Genomic DNA, 20,316 nt, shown 5'->3' on the forward strand with positions numbered 1-20,316 from the left:
GGGAAATTTCCTTTATTGGGCCAGACACTACACTAAATTGGTTTCCCTAAATTAACTCATTTAACTAGATTTTCACAGAAATGAATTGAAGGAAGTAATATTATCCCCATTTAATAGGTGGAGAGACAAGGGCTCTAGATGGTTAAGAAATTTGCCCACCATATGGCATGTGGCAGCTTGAGGACTAAAACCAATCCCTGTCTGAAATGTTATAAGGATGACACCATCAAGTCCAGCCAGGTGACATCTGGGTAAATTCCCCTCCCACATGCTGCCCCAGGACCCTGGGTGCACCTTTATCCCAACACTCATGGTGCAGTGTCATCTGTTTGCTTACTTCCCTGTGTCCCTGCACAGAGAAAACACAACAACACACCTTAGTCACCTTTGAGTCTCCATCCCTAGCACAATTCCAGCCAGTAGTAGACATGAGACAAGTATTTCCCAAATAAATTAAACAAAGAAAAGGAGAGGGTATACAGATGAGGTGACCACTTCTCCCTATAAAAATTCCACTAGAGGGGTGCCTGGGTGGCACAGTCGGTTAAGCGTCCGACTTCAGCCAGGCATGATCTCGCGGTCTGTGAGTTTGAGCCCCGCGTCAGGCTCTGGGCTGATGGCTCAGAGCCTGGAGCCTGTTTCCGATTCTGTGTCTCCCTCTCTCTCTGCCCCTCCCCCATTCATGCTCTGTCTCTCTCTGTCCCAAAAATAAATAAACGATGAAAAAAAAATTCCACTAGAGATGCCACTTCCCCAGAATGACCTTGGATTTTGTGCCCTCAATATGATAGCAATGACCCCCACATGGTTCACCAATAGGCAAAGGGCTTTGAAACCTCCACAGATATAGGAGAGAAGAAGGAGAGAAGAAGAGAGAGTCTTGTACAGAGAAAGACTTGGGGAAGGCACGGGGAAGAGGAAACCCATAAGAACCTCTGCCCCCAGGGTGCACAGATCCTGTCACTGGACCCATGTTTCCACTTGGGTAATACCCATGCTTGTGTTTGCTTTCCCAGTATTGCCTCATTGCTCACACTTTATAGTTGTTCTTGTTGGGCATGTTATTAAAGATTACATGGGTTCCCTCATCATTACTTTTCCACAGACAGAAATTCACATGTCATTTGGCCAGTCCCTTCCAGTGCCAAAACTCCCTCTCCATCATCACTGACTGTCCTCCAGCCTCTGCATGAATGCTTTTAAGGATGGAGAACTCACAACCTCTTGACATGTTCTATTTCTAAACAGCTCTTGACTGAACCCACAGCATCCACCCACTGTTGGAGTTCTACACTAACAAGTAACCCGCAGTCAGTTCACTCCCTCTCTACATGACCCCCTGAAAATACATCTTCTTGCCTGGTCCTACAGCTATTCATTATGGGCCATGGGCAGTGTCCCTTTTAATCCATTACTTAGGTTTCAGTGTTCCCATCTATAAAGTGATAATAACAATAGTATTGACTCTGTGGGGTTACTGTGGGGATTCAACAAGCTACAATTAAATAACATCGTATATGTAGGTCTCTTGGCCTACAATAACTCCAAAGTCTGAGCTATTATTGGTCTTCTTTTTATTACCCTAGCCTAAACACTAAGCACTCCCCACCTACAAATGCAGCTTGGGATTGCACTATAGTTTTAGCAGCCCCCATCATTTAAAATGAAATACCTGGACTGTTTTCATGTGCTCTATTCTCAAGTCTGTTCTCCTTCACTATGTCTTTGAACAATTGAGTTTGGGAGCCTAAATATCAGACTCCAAAGTCTTCCTGTTTGCTTCAGGTCACCATACCAGTCTATTGTGACCATACCAGTCTATTGTGATCATGTTGATCTTAATTCCATCCCACACTAAAGGCCTAGATGCTGCTCCCTCCAGCTGCCTCTCATTTGTATTTTACAGACTCTCCAAATAACAAGCATGAGCTCCAAAACTTCAACTTAAGGCTAGAGGCTGAGGGTATTCCCCTTTGAGATTATTTTAATTCAGCTCCACATTTTATAGAAGAAACTGAGATGCAAAAATATGAGCTGGTTTAGACGAAACTGAAGAAATAGTAAAGATCGTTGTAATCACCGTCTTGGCTGAGAACTTCCTGTCTACAGGTACTACACAAATGGTTCTCCTCATGGTGGCTCTCCCAGCCAGTGTCTTGAACCCCAGAGGGCAGGGTCCAAATCTGCAGCATTCACTTCCATGTACTCTGCACCCAGCAATGTGCCAGACACACATTAGACAGCCAAATACTTGTGGAATAAGTAAATACGTGATCTCATTTGATACTCGCAAAAACCCTTATTTTAAAAAATGATAAAAAGTAGGCTTCAAGGGACTCAAGCACCCACTCAAGGTCCCCAGCTACTTCTGGGATGTGCTGTGATTAGGACCCAGCTTGCCTGGCTCCAAAGCCAGCCCTCTTAACCTCTCACTTTACTGCAAAAGTGTTCCAGTACGCAGCACTCCAGACAGTCAAGGGGAAGTTTTCTCTATTACATCTGAGAACTTACCCACCGCAATCACATGTCCCAAACTTATATCTAAACAAGAGAAATGGGAAAAACCTACCAAGACTAAAATATCTTTGAGCAGAGAAGATCCTTTAGCCTCTCCTCCCAAAGTGACTCACTCTCTGGTTCCATTCTCCCACTGACTCATCCTGCCAGGACATTTTGCTTCCTCTGAAAGGAGAAGGGCTCCATGCCAGGCTTGCCAGTACTCAGGCCTGCTGGGCTTCCTAGCAGATGCTGGCTCCAGAGAGAAACAAGAACTGGAGCTTCTGTATCTTACTGCTGTCCCCTCTGGTTGATGTTTATACTTCTCTAGGCCCCTTGCCCTTTGCCAGGTGCCAGAAAAGAGGGGTGCTAGGGGCTATCTCCATCTGTGCTTAGGAGTAGGGGGTGTTTCTGTGCATGCAGACAGACATATGGGTGTGTGCTTATATACCTGTATGTTTGTTTATGTAGAATGTAGGCTTCATTTATTCATTCATACATCTACTATGTACTCAAACTCATGGTAGATAATAATGGAAGTTACAGGAACTAAAGATATGCTCCCCATTCTAACAAGCATGAGCAAAGACTCAGAGTAAGGCCTGCTCAGGAGGCAGTGGGTGAACCCACCTGCCCCAAACAAAAGCTTATATCAAAAAGTGGAGAAAGAAGGGTGGAGCCTTGAAAGTCAAGTGTAAATAGCTCTAACTTTCTCCAATTAGACAAAGAGAACCCATGAAAGTTTCATTCTTGGAGAGAACAAATGCACAGGAAGAAGACTCTCAGCAGATGACTCCAGTAGTTGTGTGTCCAGTGGTTCAGAGGGTGAAGAAACCAAAGGCAGGAAGGCAAGAACTCCTCCTGAAAGAACGTTCACATCAAGTAAGTGTGGACCAAGGGTATTTTTATTTCACTACTGAATACTCATTTGTGATCATTATTCTGAAACGTTGATTGTTCCTTCTGAACCTACTGAACTTACTCTTTTCTCACTGTGTCTACTTTCTAACTTTACTAATGTCTGTTGCTTCCTCTGGATATTTTTACTGCTGAATCTCTTCCAATTTGTGAATTCAGTTCTGAAGCCAATATTCTAGCAGCATTCCATTAATTATGATAATATTCTAAACCAATAATATGGGCCTGGGTCAACCTTTGGAATGCAGAACCTGGAGTTTTTGCATCAATTACTAATCAAGCATTCAATGGGGCAATGGGCTAGATGACCTCAGAGGTCCTGCTAACCTTAAAGAGTCTATGGGTCCAAGGTGCTGACTTCACTAATAAGTTTGTGTACTTTCCCTTCATCAGACAGCTCACTGGGTCAAAAATCTGGCCAAAACCATGAGTTCACTAAAACCTACCATCATCGGTAGGCCCAGGGAATGCTTCATCTTTGGCAATACATCACCCTCTAACTTCTGTGCTGTGCCCCCATGCCTGTAAAGACCATGAACAACTGGAGATACAAGAGGACACTCAGATTATAAAAAAAGACTTTGGATTTCAAGTTTTCAAACATTCGTTTTAATGCTTGTTTAATGAATTAAATAAGCATTATGTTGTTCTCACCACAAAAAGACTCCCCTTACTTCTACCTTTTTGTTTTCCTCTCAGGGGATGTGCAATTCATCTGGAAAAAAAAGAACACACCCATAGGTCCAAAACTCTGGTACTCACGCAGCCCCAAAAACTACCTGGTGGGAACCAGGTCATGAAGAAAGTGGCAGAGTCTGCCCAGGAGTCAGGAAAGAAGGGCATTTTCCAGGAGCCTTTTACGACAACCTTGGAAGGGGGCCAAACTCTAGGTCTTAGCATCCAGCTCTTCAGACACGGATGCCTTGACACTACAAGGCAATCACTTAGATCCTTTGTCAAGCCTTATGTAGACTTGGACTGTCTGCAGCACATAACCTCACATGCAGCAGCAATTCTGAGTTAGGTTCATCTGTGCAAAAAGGAAGGTTCATGCCTCCTACAGGTATTTTTAAGAATTGCAGCTAACAGTGTATGACCCCTTGCAGACAGCAAGCTCTGTAGCATTCCCCTCCCTTCCCACAAGCCCCTGGCTCATCTTGAAGCCTCCTGGCCTGAGAGCTCCATTTCCTGTCCTGTCACATTGCTGTGTATTGGCCGCTACCAAGGATGGTCATTCATTTGAAATATTTTGCCACTCCCCTAGCCAGCAATTTTCCTTTCAATAAGAGGCACAGAGACCATTCTAAGTTATGATGTCCCTTCTTTGGAAAATTTTCTCCCCTCATTATGTCCTTCTTTATCCTCTTCAGAACCTGCAGCTTGAGAAGAACCTTGCATTGTGGAGAGGCCTGGCCTCCTCCCACCCGCTTGCTTCCCTTGGTGTAACTACCAAGAAGTAGGCCTGTGGGGAAAAAACCTCAGAAGGTTACAGAGAACCACCTGGAATGATGACACAGAATGATGAGAAGGGATGCTTGCAAGCTTTCTTTGAGGCAAGGTGTGCTTGAACTAGATTCCATTTAAAATTTTTTTAATTAAAAAAAAGCCACTGTTTAAGTTGACATTGAGTGTCTCTGTCTCTTCTTTTATTTCACATACAAACCCAGAGCAGAAGATGAGAGAGGGAACAGCTACTTGACAGGCATAGCTTGTATTGTATTCAGGCTGCTTGTATTGTATCCTCTCCTGGTTGCTAAGCACCCATAAATTCCTAACAGCCTATGACAGGCAGGAGTTACAGGCAAAGACAGATGCTCGTCCACAAAAAGGCTCTCTGGATGCTGAGAAGGCGGCATGGATGAAAAGGTGTGCTCCAAGCTGACTGGGAAACTCTGGAAGGAAAAGGGTGCCCCTCACCATGCTTAAAGTGGTAACCCCTGGACAGATGGATGGTCTCTGCCTCCACAAACACTGACCTACCTCTAGAATCACCAGGAATCCCCACTGGTTAGCCAACACCAATTCTTTAGAGATGGTGAAAATGTGCTGACAGACTTGTAACCAAGAACAAAAGGAGATGGGTCAAGTGGTGGCATTTTCCCCTGTATCATAATTTTAGAGTAAGATGGAATTCGATTTCTCTGGGATGATGGACATATAGTCATTCTGTGTGGAGGGTGAAAGAGGAAGGTTTCTGCCCTGGAATTTTATGTTATGAAGTGCTCAACAGTGCCAAGGAAAATGTTAAACCTAGGAACTTAAAAGGATAGATTAAGAGACAGTATTTCCTATAGTCCAACTACTAACCAGATGCAGAATTCCCCTCCAAACAGATGAAACACCTTCTGTCCACCTTGCCAGTACTAGCTGGCAAGAAAAGACGCTTTCTACTTTTAAATCTAAACTCGGTTCCACCCTTACCTGACTACTCCATCAGGAGTCACATCATATGCCTCTGCTCAAAACCCTTCAGTGGCTGCTTAGTTCATTCAAGGGGAAATCCAATGTCTACTAGGCCCTACTTGGTCAGCCCCCTCTCCCACCTTTCTGACCTCGTCTCTTATTGACTACCCCTTCATTCACTCACACCAGCCACACTGGCCTCTGTTATTCCTCAAACACTGTAGGCACGGTCCCCACCTTAAGACCCTCTGCCTGGAATGCTCCTCTCCGACAATGTATATGGCTCATGCTTTCACCCTCTTCAGGTTTTTGTTTAAATGTCACCTTCTCATGAGCCTTCCTGACCTTATTTAAAATTGCAAACCCAACTCCCACTCCCTCCAGCACTCCCTATACCCTGCCCTGCTTTATTTTTATTTTTCTCCATATCCCTTGTCATCACCTAACACAATATATCAACTTACTGGCTTGGTTATTATTTGTCTTCTCCCACCAGAATGTAAGTTCCAAGAAAGCAGAGTTGTGTCCGTTTTGTTCACTGCTGAACAAAAAAATTGTTCACATCAGGAGTTATAACAATGCTTAACATACAACAGCAACTCAATAAATAGTTGTTTAATTAATTAATTCATGAAAGATCTATCCTTCTTTGCTAGGGCACCAACTCATTATTCCAAAAGTTGGCAAATGATAGGAAAGCACTTGTCCTGCTTTTTCTATCAAACTGTATTTCAGGAAAACCAAATAAATGATGAGGGAGTGTAGTTCTTTATAAAAGACTTCCAGCTAGTAAGTGCAAAGGAGTGATGGAATAAAAAATGGACATTTTACAAGTCCTAGTGAATAACAGGTATGGGCAACGGTCATCACTGGATGCTAAAATCACAATGTGAAAAGTTGATGGGGAGCTCTGTAATAGAGAGAACAGTCTGACAATCAATTCCTGAGCCCCCTCAAAAGTCCTAGAATCACTACAAGTGATGCTGATGTACTACAACAGGAAGTGCATAGCCCCAACAAGAATACCCTTGACCTTCCCTCCAAAACAAATGGAGCGTGAATCTAGCTTCTAGGTTACAAGAAATAGGAGGGTAAAGGAACAAATTAAATGACAAAATGAGGAAGTAGTCAGCCAAATCAAAATGTGGGACATTCTGCAGGACAGCTGACCCAGTTTCTTCAACAAACAAATGACATTCAAAAGAGGAGAAGGGGCAATCGTTAATAAAAAGAGATTTAGGACATGCAACTCAATGTAATGTGTGGACCTTATTAGGATCTTGATTCAAACCAAATGGCAAAAGGTTTTTTTTTTTTTTAGATAATAAGGAAAATTTAAATATGAACTGAGTATCAGATGTTATTAAGGATTTACTGAGTTTTGTTGGTGTTATTGTTGTCTGGGGTGATTCAGATATTTGGGGTTTTTTAAGTCTTTATCTGTAGAAGATACACACTGAAGTATTTAGAGGAAATTACAGATCTTCCTCAACTTATGATGGGGTTATGTCCTAATAAACCTGTATGCTGAAAATATCATAAGTTGAAAATGTATTTGCTATACCTAACCTATCAAACATCATAGCTTAGCCTAGCCCACCTTGCTCAGGACATGTCCGCTAGCCTATGGTTGGGCAAAATTATCTAATGCAAAGCCTATTTTAAAATAAAATAATGAATATATCATGTAATATATTGAACACTGTACTGAAAGTGAAAAACAGCATGTTTTCATGGGTATAGAATGGTTGTAAATGTATCAGTTACTGGCCCTGTGATCACAGGGCTGACTGGGAGCTGTGGCTCATGGCCACCACCAGGCATCATGGGAGAGTATAGTACTGCATATTGCTAGCCTGGGAAAAGATCCAAATTCAAAGTTTGATGTATGGTTTCTACTGATTCTACTACTGTACCATTGTAAAGCCGAAAAATTACAAGTCAAATCATCATAAGTCAAGGACCATCTGTATATATGATGATGAATTTGCTTTCAAATATCTGAGATAAAATGTCTTGAGGGAAACAAGAAAACTAACTTGACAGGTGTTGATAACTATGGAGCTGAAGCGGAGAGATGGATACATGGGAAATGATTATACAAGTCTCTGATTATGTTTGAAATTTTCCATGATAAAGCCATTTCTAAAAAATATAAGTTGCTGTTTTATAGATGAACTTAATGAAGTAAATAAATAATAATTCAAAGTACTTAGAATAGTTCTGTGCCTCCCATCAGTTCTGAATGGAGGTCAAATACTAGAAGCAAAAAAGCTGGTCATTTTCTGACTTTGGATGTAGCTACGTGCCTTGCCTCTCTAGTTTAAAGAAAGCTCCTCCGGTTTTTATCCTGAGAAAAAGGCCAGCCCATCTCGTGACTTCTAGAGTCTTCTTTCTTGCCTGGGGGTGCTAAGAAGATTAGCAATCCGCTTATCTGGGCTCCTGCCTACCCTTTCCATGAAGGCCACACATCCCTCTCCCTATTTGCTTCCTTCCTCTTGGGCAACCCCCCTGTCCATTCAGTAAATGTTCTTTAACCACATCTAAATATATTATGCAATAAATCTGTGGACGATGTCTGCTGCTTATTCTAAGGAAGAGGGGGGCTATATTTTATTGAATTCCAAGTCCATAAAAGGTAGGTATTCCTGTCCCTGTTTCCCAGATGAGGAAACTAAAGTGCAGAGACATTGGGTAAGTTATCTGCTGTCACAAAGCCAATCATAATAGTAACCAGTATGTATGTGGTGCTTACTTTATGTCAGGCAGCATTCTAGTGTAAATCTATATTAACTCATTCATCTTCACCACAACCCTGCAAAACAGGTATTCTTGTTATCCCCATTTTACTGACAGAATTTGAGTACTGGTTAAGTAATTTGTCCAAAGTCACAAACCCAGTCAGTGGCTAGAGTGGTGGGGGGGGGGGGGAGGGCTTCAGCTGAGTCTTGACAGTAAGAAGAATGGGCTCAGGCAGGCAGGAAAGGAGTCCCATTCTTGGCAGAAGATGAGGACATGGGTGGAAACATGCACTGCTCATGGAACACGCATCTCACTGTACCTCGGTGTGAATGGAGTGATATCTCAGAAGTCAGGTCTCCATATATCCCAGTTTTCCTGAGCCACCTTTGTGTGTGCCTGTTGTCCCCATATAATTATTAATAGTGTCCCCTTTCTTTCTCGAATGTGTCTTTGTTTGGCTAATACATTGTATGATCATCTTAATTATAAGCTCCTCCAGGGTAGGAGAAGCACATATAGCCAATTAATTAATTCCTGTTGAATAAGAGACTAATGAATTTTGGTTTATGGTTATGGGCCTTCCTAGAAATGGAGAACTGACCAAGTAATGGTCTCCATGGTGTCCTTAGCAACTTGTTTGAATCCTGTGGCTCATAACTCTTTCTTAACTACCCCCTCAGATGTAAATGCCTACTTTCCCCCAACTCCCCTGGGTTATCCCATGGCATCTCTGAGTTCAGTGAAGAAATGGATCTGGGTTAGAGCCAAACACAGAAACTCTTAAGCTTTTGTCACTCATACGTAAGAGAACTCCCTGGGCACATTATCAATCCATCATTTAACCTCCCTTAGGGTAAGCCCTGTTCTCCCTCTTAGATAGAGGCTAGTCTCCTGTCCTCAAGTATGCCCACCATTCAGAACTCAGTGCTTCCTGATAAATCCCTCCCTTGGCTCCTCATCAATTCTGCAGTCACCTGCCACTTCCAAGCCAGTAAGGCACTGGCCAAAGCTGGCCAGTTCTCCTTCCCATGTTCCCTGACCCCACCCCATATCCTCTCTCGATAGTCCAGGTTCATGAGGGCAAGTCTACTCTAGTTTCTCCCATCTTGACATTTTGTAGTATCTAATTCACTCCAGCCCCTTATTTGTGCTTCATCTCCTTACCGTGACATGAAGATAATCCCATTTTCCTAATTCTATCACACTATTCTGGTTTATGCTAGAAAAGATTAGCTATCTTTATGGGGTCAGAGATAGGTGAAAGAAGTGAGCCTTATTTTAAAGTATAAAGTCATCTTTCCAACTTTTCTGTGGGTCTTCACCTCTTCCTAAGGCACAGTTGGTATGATATTTGGACATATATTTTAATACTTGCATATTGAGCTCTTCAAAAGAAAAACATGACATAAAATTGTAAGATTTTATTATCAACATTAATAATATTAATTTTTAAAGCTATGATAATTTGGTCTTGATTCATTGCAACCATATGGTATTTATTGGACAAGCACATTACTGCTTAATTAGAGGACCAAGGGCTCCCGGTGACGTGACAAGAGTCTGGAAATGCTGCCTTTTGAACTGACATTACAGCAAGACAGAGCCTCTGGCTCAGACTACAAGGAGAGAGAGGTGAACACCCTCCTGTTGCTGAGGTGATAATTGGCTTTCCTTTCTGTGTTCAAGTTCCACATTTGCTTCAGGCCCTCTGCACCACTAGATGCAATGGTTTATACTGTATTCGTTAGGGTGGCACTAATTGCTATAATACACACCAACATGTAGGTGGCTCAACACAATGTAAGTTTATTTCTTGCTCACAGTAATTCCAGATAAGCTTTCCTTCACATTGGGATTCAGAGACCAGGCTCTGTGCCCACTTAGGGCATCATGGTCATCTGCCTACGGGCCTTCCCATCTCAGGGCCACTGCGTTTCCTGTTCCTTCTTTTTTTAATGGCCTTTCTCTCAGGCCTATTAATAGAAGGCCCAAAGAGCATTACCTTAGGGAGGCCTTCCATGCTACCCCCCAGAAGTAGCCACACCCCCCTCCACTGCACCATCCACCCCATCACTTTTTTTTTCAAAGCACTTACCAGGATTTAAAATAGTCTTACTTATTTAGTTGTTTACCTCATTTCTGTCACTCTCTTATAGAGCATCAGCCTTGTTATATTACTTCCCACTGCATTTTGAGCACTTATAACCCCTAGTAGGCACTCAAAAGGAAAGGAGGGACAGAGGGAGGGGTAGAAAGACAGTTCAAAGAGTTTAAGTGGTGTCCCGAAGGTCACTTATCCAGAAAGTGGCAGAACCTAACAGAGCCCCATCTGTCTGAGTTCTCCTACTAGACTTTTCTTCACAGACTTTCTGTGCAGGGTGCCCATCACTCTGTGATGGGAGGGGAATGTACACTTTGACTCCTCCTTCCTGCAGAGGTGATGTTATGCCCTAAGCCTAGCCTTCTCTTGTCTCAGCCTCTCATTTGCAAGTCAGCTGCAGTGGGGGACTCTTGAAAACAAAGATCAAGGGTTCAGTCTCTAAGGGAGACATCCTGCTCAGTTCCAAGGGAATTTCTGTTCTGTGGACACACTTCTAGCTCTGGCCACACAGCTATAGAACTTATTACCCTGACAGGTCATGCTGCTCCTGCCTGGCTTTTAGAGAATATGTGAATCAGCTTTCCAGACTGACATCCACCTCACCTATATGGGGATGCCCCAGGGAAAAGACTTCTCAGTAATCCAACCCAGTACTTGGAAAGCCATGTACTGTAAAGTAACCACAGGGTGCGAGCTGTCTCTCCCTGCTACAGGGCATTCTACGGGCTGCATGAGTCACACAGATGGAGAATTCCAGATGCAGACACCATCAGCCCTTCTCCCTGCCTCCAAGGGGAATATTTATCCCTCTCAAACAGTGAGGTTTGGAAAGCCAGGCCTACCAATATGCCACTCAGGAACCCCTGCAGGCCTGGTGAGATCTCTCTAGTCCCCAGGGTCCTGGGTAGCAGTGTTAGATACATTGCTTTCTGCTAGACCACTCATCTGCCCCTAATGAGTCCGTTCCAACTCACCTCAGACTCGAATGCACTGTCCCTCTCACATTCCTTCCCACTGAAGGCAAGAAGGAAGCAAAAGCACAGGCAGCAGAAAAGAACTGGATCCTCATCCGTTCTCCACCAGCCCTCAGACACACTTGGCATTCCCTGGGGAGGAGGAACTAGGCGTCTTCTACCTCAGCTTCCTAACTCTTAAGTTGGAACATAATGTCTTCAAGATGGTGACTCACTGCAGCAGTGAAAACTGACTAATTATTTTGATCTTCTTGAAGCCACTTGCCTCATTAATGGATACTCTCCATCCTGGGCCAAGACCCATTCTTGCAGTCAAACTTGGCTGAGTCAACCATACATGAAGGGGTAGGATAGCTCAGTCCCTCTCTTCCCTTAGGTCATGGCTGAGCTCCTCTGTCCCTCCTATTCTAAAATAGACTTTTCCCTCTAAAAACAGGGTCTGATCTAAATCAGCAGGTACCTCAGAGAAGAGGGCTTATCCCCATATTGGGAAGGATACCTCATTCCTCATAGACCTGGTTATGCTGAAGCCACATTAAAATGAATGAGACTGAGCAAAAATCCCACTATGTGAATATGCAAGGCACCCTGTAATGACTCAGTCCTGACTAGACTTAAATAGGGGCTGAGATTCACAGATCTAACTGCCAGCCAAGGCTGAGCCTGAGATTTCATTGTCTGATCATCTATTATATGCTTGAGATAAAAGTTAAAAAAATTATATATATGCCGAGAACCTGCCAAAACTGCAACAGGGGAGAATTCCTATTTCTGCCTATTCCACGCTCTTTTGACTCACTTTCTCTCAACCCCTGAAACTCATCCCCACCTCCCACTGCCGCCATCCACAGATCTCAGATGGAACATCATAAATAAGTCAAGTGCTTCCCCAATCAACTTCTTCCAGTAGAATATGCCTTCATCCATGATAACCAATGGGATAGCCCATGATAATGTGGTGAGTTACACCAATGGCAGAAACTTAGGCACAGAGGCAGAGAAATAGGAGATGAACTTGGAGTGAGCCCCACAGCACCCTCAAATCCAAACACTGGCCAGATTATACCATAATAGATATAATAGAAGTTGGCAAAATGTCAAGTGTGGCCAAATTTGAACATCTATGCCACAAGCACATTATTTTACTTCCTGATATTTTCACCAAATCCAATTCAGTGGCCACAGTGTGATAGAAAAGAGAGAACCACCATGGAAAGGCACACCATGTTCATAAGCTCAGTTTGCAGGGTAGAAAGCCAAGCAGTCAAGGAGGGGCCATGTCAGATACTTAGCCTAGGGTCTCTCTGAGGACAAGGACTGCATCTTAATCACTAGAATTTCCCCAGGTCAACCCCAGGTGCCTAGTAAATAAGTGAGCTAATACACTCATACGCTCCAGGCTGGAAACAGATCATAGAAAAATTTTAGAGCTATATAGGCTCTAAATGATTTTATCATTTAGTCAACTCTGACTAAAATGGCATTCCTCAAAGTAAAAAGTCAGGAAGGTAATTCACGAATCTCTGTACCAGGTCTTGAAATCCTAAGAAGAAAGCCTTGTTTACAGTTTCATGTAAGAAACACCATCCAAGAATTACATTGTTGCCTCTATAACTCCTAAAGCCTGGTGTTTCTTGTACTGAATGTAGGATTGATTTACCAAGGATAGTATACTCAGCCAGCTTTAAGAACTAAAAGGCCTGAGCTCCTACTAAGGCAAAGCACATAAAACTGTGTCATGATGAAGGTAGCCTACTGGACTCTGGACTGCCCTCCTGAGCAAGGGCTGATGTTGCTTTTCAGCATGCCATCACAATCTGACACAAAAGAGCTCTTTGCTCTCCAAGAGGCTTTAGAAGATGCAGAACATTCTGAGGCTCGGGGAAGCCTCACTTTCCTATTAGGCCAGAACCAGGAAAGGATAAAATCCAGTATGTCCATCATACTGCTATCAGCATTTCCGGAGGCTCTCAGAAAACTATGATAGGGTATATTCCCACTGTTCCCAATCTGGGCACCCCAACTGCAATATGTCCCAGGGTTCCTAATAGGCCCATTTCCTTCTCTTTGAGAACTTAAAAAGTCAAATTCAGATTAATAGTAGGCCATTTAAGATAACATGGAATAACCAAATGCCTGTTGTGATGCAGGAGGTAAGAGAGAGACAGAGAAATTCAAAGGTTGTTAACCACCTATGGTACATTTGTGTGTGTTGCTTTGTGCCCCCATTGCCTTAATGTATTCATAAACCAAAGAACACCACCAAGTATATTTTTCTCTGTTGGCATCATCTAAAGTCTGGGATCACAGGGCTGTGTATAGTGCTCTGCAAAACACAGCCTTACAGGAACCACCAGCTCCAGGAAGGCCAAATAAGGACATTAGTGGGAAAATCATAATATTAAAGCTAAAAGACATTAATGATCAGCTAGCTCAACCCCTCATCTTGCAAAGGAGAAAACTGAACTCTGTTTTACCCATTAGCCTCCTAACTATCTTCCTACCTCTTCTGGCTCATCCTTCAAACAGATGTCAAGCCATGTTCCTGAGACACAATTTTGATCATTTTACTCTTCTAATTAAAGCTCTTCATCACATCCTTCAGGCTAAAGCTCAAATTCCTGAGTGTTACACACAAGGCTCTTGATGACCTGGCCTCTGCCTTTCTCCAAGCTATATATCCTTCCAGTCCCCTACAATACATACATACACACACACACACACTCTCTCACTCCCTTCCAACCATACTGAACAGCTTGAAGTTCTTGAAATATCCATGTGAATGTTTTGCTTCCAATATGTTAAGTAGCTTATATTGGACCAATCCTTTCTGCATAACTATTATCTAATAAAATATCAAAAATAACTATTTGTGTGCACTAGAGGGCAACCAAAAGCAGGCAGAAACTGGGTAAAGGGAGCGCTGGACAAGTTTTCTGGTCTTTGCAACTTTTTGCTTGAGAGGGGGCCCCAATAAGCACCCTGTGAAGTGGCTACAAACTAGATAGATACCTGCAGAATCAGAAGATGGAGTTCAGGCAGCTGAAAAATGAGAGAAGAAATACCAAAAAGGAGAGAGCCTCAGAATGGAACTCTAAATTCTATATATAAATTCCATCCAAATCTCTAGCTGACTCTTAAGCTATACATGCATGGGACAGATTCTAAACAACCCAGCTAAGTTTAATAGAACTGATCAGAGATTTAAGTTTCTGCCCACTACAGAGAAAGTGGAGTTTGATGTTTGAGTTCAGTCAAATTCAATACCTGCTAAATTGTTAAAATGTCAATACTGTCCAAAACAATCTATATATTCAAGGTGATCCCTATCAAAATAACACCAGCATTCTTCACAGAGCTAGAACAAACAATCCTAAAACTTGTATGGAATCAGAAAAGACCCCAAATAGCCAAACCAATCTTGACAAAGAAAACCAAAGCAGGAGGCATCACAATCCCAGACTTCAAGCCATATTACAAAGCTGTAGTCATCAAGACAGTATGGTACTGGCACAAAAACACACTCAGATCAATGGAACAGAATAGAGAACCCAGAAATGGACCCACAAATGTATGGCCAACTAATCTTTGACAAAGTAGGAAAGAATACCTAATGGAATAAAGACAGTCTCTTTGGGAAGTGGTGCTGGGAAAACGACAGCATCGTGCAGAAGAATGAACCTGCACCACTTTCTTACACCATACACAAAAATAAACTCAAAATGGATAAAAGACCTAAGTGTAAGACAGGAAGCCATCAAAATCCTAGAGGAGAAAGCAGGAAAAAACCTCTTTGATCTTGGCTGCAGCAACTTTTTACTCAACACATCTCCAGAGGCAAGGGAAACAAAAGCAAAAATGAGCTATTGGGACCTCATCAAAACAAAAACTTCTGCACGGCAAAGGAAACAATCAGCAAAACTAAAAGGCAACCGACATAATGGGAGAAGATGACAAATGCAAATGATATATCAGATAAAGTCTTAGTATCCAAAATCTATAAAGAACTTATCAAACTCAACACCCAAAAAACAAATAATCCAGTGAAGACATGGGCAAAAGACATGAATAGACACTTCTGCAAAGAAGACATCCAGAGGGCCAACTGACACATGAAAAGATGCTCAACATCACTCACTCATCATCAGGTAAATACAAATCAAAACCACAATGAGATTCCACCTCACACCTTTCAGAATGGCTACCATTAACAACTCCGGCAACAACAGATGTTAACGAGGATGCAGAGAAAGAGGATCTCTTTTGCACTGCTGGTGGGAATGCAAATTGGTGCAGCCACTCTGGAAAACAGTATGAAGGTTCCTCAAAAAATTAAAAATAGAACTACCCTATGACTCAGCAATTGCACTACTGGGTATTTATCCAAGGGATACAGGTATGCTGTTTCGAAGGGGCACGTGCACCCCAGTGTATATAGCAGCACTATCAACAATAGCCAAAGTATGGAAAGAGCCCAAATGTCCATCGATGGATGAATGGATAAATAAGATGTGGTGTATGTATTCAATGGAGTATTACTCGGCAATCAAAGAGAATGAAATCTTGCCATTTGCAACTATGTGTACAGAACTAGATGGTATTATGCTAAGCGAAATTAGCCAGTCAGAGAAAGACAAATATCATATGACTTCACTCATATGAGCACTTTAAGACACAGAACAGATGAACATAAGGGAAGGGAAGCAAAAATAATAGAAAAACAGGGAGGGGGACAAAACATAAGAGACTCTTAAATATGGAGAACAAACAGAGGGTTACTGGAGGGGTTGTGGGAGGGGGGATGGGCTAAATGGGTAAGGGGCATTAAGGAATCTACTCCTGAAATCATTGTTGCACTATATGCTAACTAATTTGGATGTAAATTTAAAAAATATTCAATACCTGCTAAAATAAAAAAAATTAACATTCTTGAGAGGAACAAATAGAATCCATAGGCTCTACAATGTATCACTGACAATGTCCAGAAAATAATCCAAAATTGCTAGACACATAATCCAAAATTCCTTACTTAAGAGAACAGGCAATCAATGGAGAAGAGCCATGAGATGACTCAGATGTTGAAATTAGCAGACAGGATATACCATACACAGTGCTCTGTCATCCATGCCTCTGCACATACAGGAACCTCTACCTGAAAATCTCTTATCCTATTGTTAAATAACTCTTACTCATCTAATCTCAGTTATCAACTCCTCCAAGAAGCCTTCCCAGTACACCTCATTCTTCCTGATCATTCAAGAACTTATGTCTAATTGTCTGGTTACTTGCTCATCTCCTCCCTCAGCTTTCTTAAGGGTAAAGAGTGGATTGTTTTTATCTATAACATCAATGTATAGCACAAGTTGGGTGATAAATTGGGATCAATGAATGAAGTGACTGAGGATGATATTAAAAGGTTGAGTATCATAGACTTATGGGTAGCCCCTTTGTACTATGCTCACACTATCCTTTTTCTCTTGCTATGTCTGATGTAAGTAGTTTCTGTGGCAAGGAGGATGTAGACCTTAAGTACAAAGATGTGCTCACATCCTGCATATTCCCACATTCAAAATGCTGTTAGCTACTCTCCTGGACCCCCACTTTTCCCAAATATGCATCTTATTCCTTCTTAATATCAATTTACAATATGCCTATTAATTCTTACCCTTTGAAAATTAACATAACTTTAGCTAACTTTTATTGCGTGCCTTCTATGATGTCAGGCAGGCACAGTGCTAAGCATTTACCAAATAACTAACCCATTTAATTCTCCTAACTCCCCTATGAAGGATGCATTATTATTATTGCCATTTTACATATGACAAAACTGAAACTGTGAGGTTATTTATAAAGTTAGCAATTGGCAAACTCCTTTGCCCGCCAAACTAGACAAAGAAAGAGACTTCAAGAGATGCTATTTTCCCCCTCACTTTTGATGCTCCTTAAGTATGTACTTCTAATATATACTATATACTTCTAATATATTCTATATATTTCTAATAAAAAGGGGCATTTTGAATGGGGACAGTGTATCTCCCCATGAAAATCTAAATAAACATCAAAAGCCACTTGAAGAATTGGCTAGCCAACCTAAAGATAACCTGGGTAGATGCTGCCTCTCCATTCTGAGTTTCTTTTGCCCACTCAAAGGGTTATGAGTGGGGATCCCACAAACTACTAGGAATGGAGGCATCTTTCTGCCCCTGACTGGGTCTGGGGAGGATGGGAAACAAGCTGAAGGAATATGGGTAAATATGGCACAAAAGCCCATTATCCCAACAGTGCAGAATGTTTGCTGGGCCTAATGGGTTTGGAAAAACAGTTTGAGGGTTGATGTAACACAGTTCCCCAGAGATAATCAATCTCTGAGAAATCACTAGAACACTAATGGGACTAACAGGCAGAAGACACTTTGAAGCTTCGTCCTGTTCTGTTTTACCCAAAGCTATTTCTTCATAGACCATGTGCCCTCTGCAATGTATACCATTTTGATTATTTCTTTTTACTCTCTGAACATTTATTAAAAATTGGCTTCCTCATTCTCCTTTATCTTCTGGAATTGTTTCTGACCCTGAGAGCCAATGTTGAAACTCAGTTAAAACATAAATTGTCAAGATAAGACATGGGAGATCTGAAAGTCCTAAGTCTTGCTCACCTGCCACTGATGAAAAGCATTATTTTGATAAAACTCTTTTCTCTGTTTCTTAAAGATACTGTGTGCTGGAAACCTTTACAAATACTTGAACTTCAGGCACACACACACACACACACACACACACACACTACCTGGACTTTGTCCAAGTTACTTGAAAGGTAATACTCAATATACATTTTTTTTTCATTTAGGCAGAAAAAGATCATCTAACACATTATTTCGTCACTAACACTCTCTAAAGCCAGGTTATGTTCATCATGCATCATACCATTTTTGTAGTTGGTAAGATTAAGGTATCCAAAGTCAATAAGTGACCTTCCTGACATCTCAGAGCAAGGCAGTTAGAAATTTTTGATTTACACCCAAAGTCTTTTTTAAGGCCTCATTGCTTAGATCACTGAGCTACCTTCCAACTTTAAGACTTGAGAAACTTCATTTACTTAAATCCAGAGCAGCTGGGTTGGGGGGGGCAGCAAATTGGAGAGCAGGTCTGTTACTTTTGGTAGTTCAGGGATAAATCGGAGAGTCTCTCCTTAGCCAATCACCTCAAGAATACAGTGCCCCATTAAGACAGTTCCTTATCATTAAACCTGTTCCATTTTCCACAATTTGGTTAAAAAGTAAGGTTTACACTTGATTTATTTGCACTGGCAGGAAGCAAAAGTAGCTTGTTTGAATCACTCACCAGAAATCTGAGACTCCAGAGAGTCAACCCATGTTTTTGTAAGTCTCTCCCAATTCCATAAATTATGGAGCTCTGTTAAAATGCTATCATGTGCATAATTAGTACTGTTAGTGTTCTTATTAGAACCAAAATGATTTTCTTCAAATCATTACGCTGCTTATTAAAATGATAAACGCATTGTCTTAAAATACAACCAATAGTTTACAAATCAGAAAATGCTCACCGATGGATAAGAAGACACACTCTTTTGCTTCCCAACTACAATTATTATTGCCACCACTATTTATTGAGCACTTACATTGTGTATACACCACACATGCTTTATCTCACTTATTCCTCAATCACCCTGTGATACCAATATTATCAACTCTATACTTCTGATGAGAAAAGTAGTATTTAATAAGGTAACTTGATTAAGATCACACTAGTAAATGACAGGACTGTGATTTGAACCCAGGACTGAAAGACATCTGCTTCTAAAACTACTCACTATTCCCTCATTCTCCTCTGTAACTTGTCTCTGAGATAGGAAGATAATATTCCTTTTAAGCTACATGCAGCCAAATCATAGGTGCAGGTGATAAGACAAAGACAGCTTAACAGGTTGCAATATGGAGAATGCATACAGACAGGTAAAAGCAATGAGAATGTCTATGATTAATCTATAAGTACTCCTATAATTTTGGATTTGGCATAAACTCTACAGATCATCCAGTTCAACTCTCATTTTACAGATAAAGACTGCAACCAGAGAGGTGAAGGGATTCATCCTGGATAACAAAACCACATCTCCAGATTCCCAGATCTCCACTTTTTCATCAGATGAATCTGTCAGCATTCACTTGTGCTCAGCACACCCAGGCACTTACAAAAAGGGGAAAGATAAGGCAGATCCAGTGTCTGGCTCCAAAGAATCCAGCCAGAATAACTGTGCATAAAGCAATCATGAAACACTGCAAGGGGATATTTAATAAAGCATCAGCTTGAGCAACAAACAACCAGATCACAGGCATTCTGGCAAGGAGACTCCATGGAGGAAGTAGGGTCTTGCAGGCAAGCAGGATTTTAATACAGAGACAAAGAGAGAAGAGGGATGTTCCAGGCCCAGAGGATGGAATAAGAAACTGAGTAGTGTCGTCCAACATGGCAGGGGAGTTGACAACTTGATTTTCCAATTACTTGCAAACTTAAAGAAAAAGATATGACTTTTGATACGTACTATACAGAGTGATATATGAACATTTTATTTCAGCTGAGTTGCAGGCCCTAGAGGCCAAGCAGCCAGACTCACATGCAGGTGGCTCCAGTTATGTTTTCGATAAGCCACAAATAGCCTTGCTTT

At 41.7% G+C, this 20,316-nt stretch overlaps 1 protein-coding gene and 1 long non-coding RNA gene across 40 annotated transcripts in view; one reads left to right on the forward strand and one right to left on the reverse strand.

Annotated features, from left to right (window-relative positions):
* Nucleotides 1-20,316, reverse strand: part of CACNA1C (calcium voltage-gated channel subunit alpha1 C) — a 760,549-nt gene that overhangs the window by 537,544 nt on the left and 202,689 nt on the right. The window lies entirely within an intron of this gene.
* Nucleotides 737-5,036, forward strand: LOC122473123. Its single transcript, XR_006294591.1, has 2 exons — nt 737-2,109; nt 3,219-5,036. It is a non-coding gene; the product is annotated as an uncharacterized LOC122473123 (long non-coding RNA).

The sequence above is a fragment of the Prionailurus bengalensis genome, chromosome B4 (assembly GCF_016509475.1).
Source record: "Prionailurus bengalensis isolate Pbe53 chromosome B4, Fcat_Pben_1.1_paternal_pri, whole genome shotgun sequence".
NCBI lineage: Eukaryota > Metazoa > Chordata > Mammalia > Carnivora > Felidae > Prionailurus > Prionailurus bengalensis.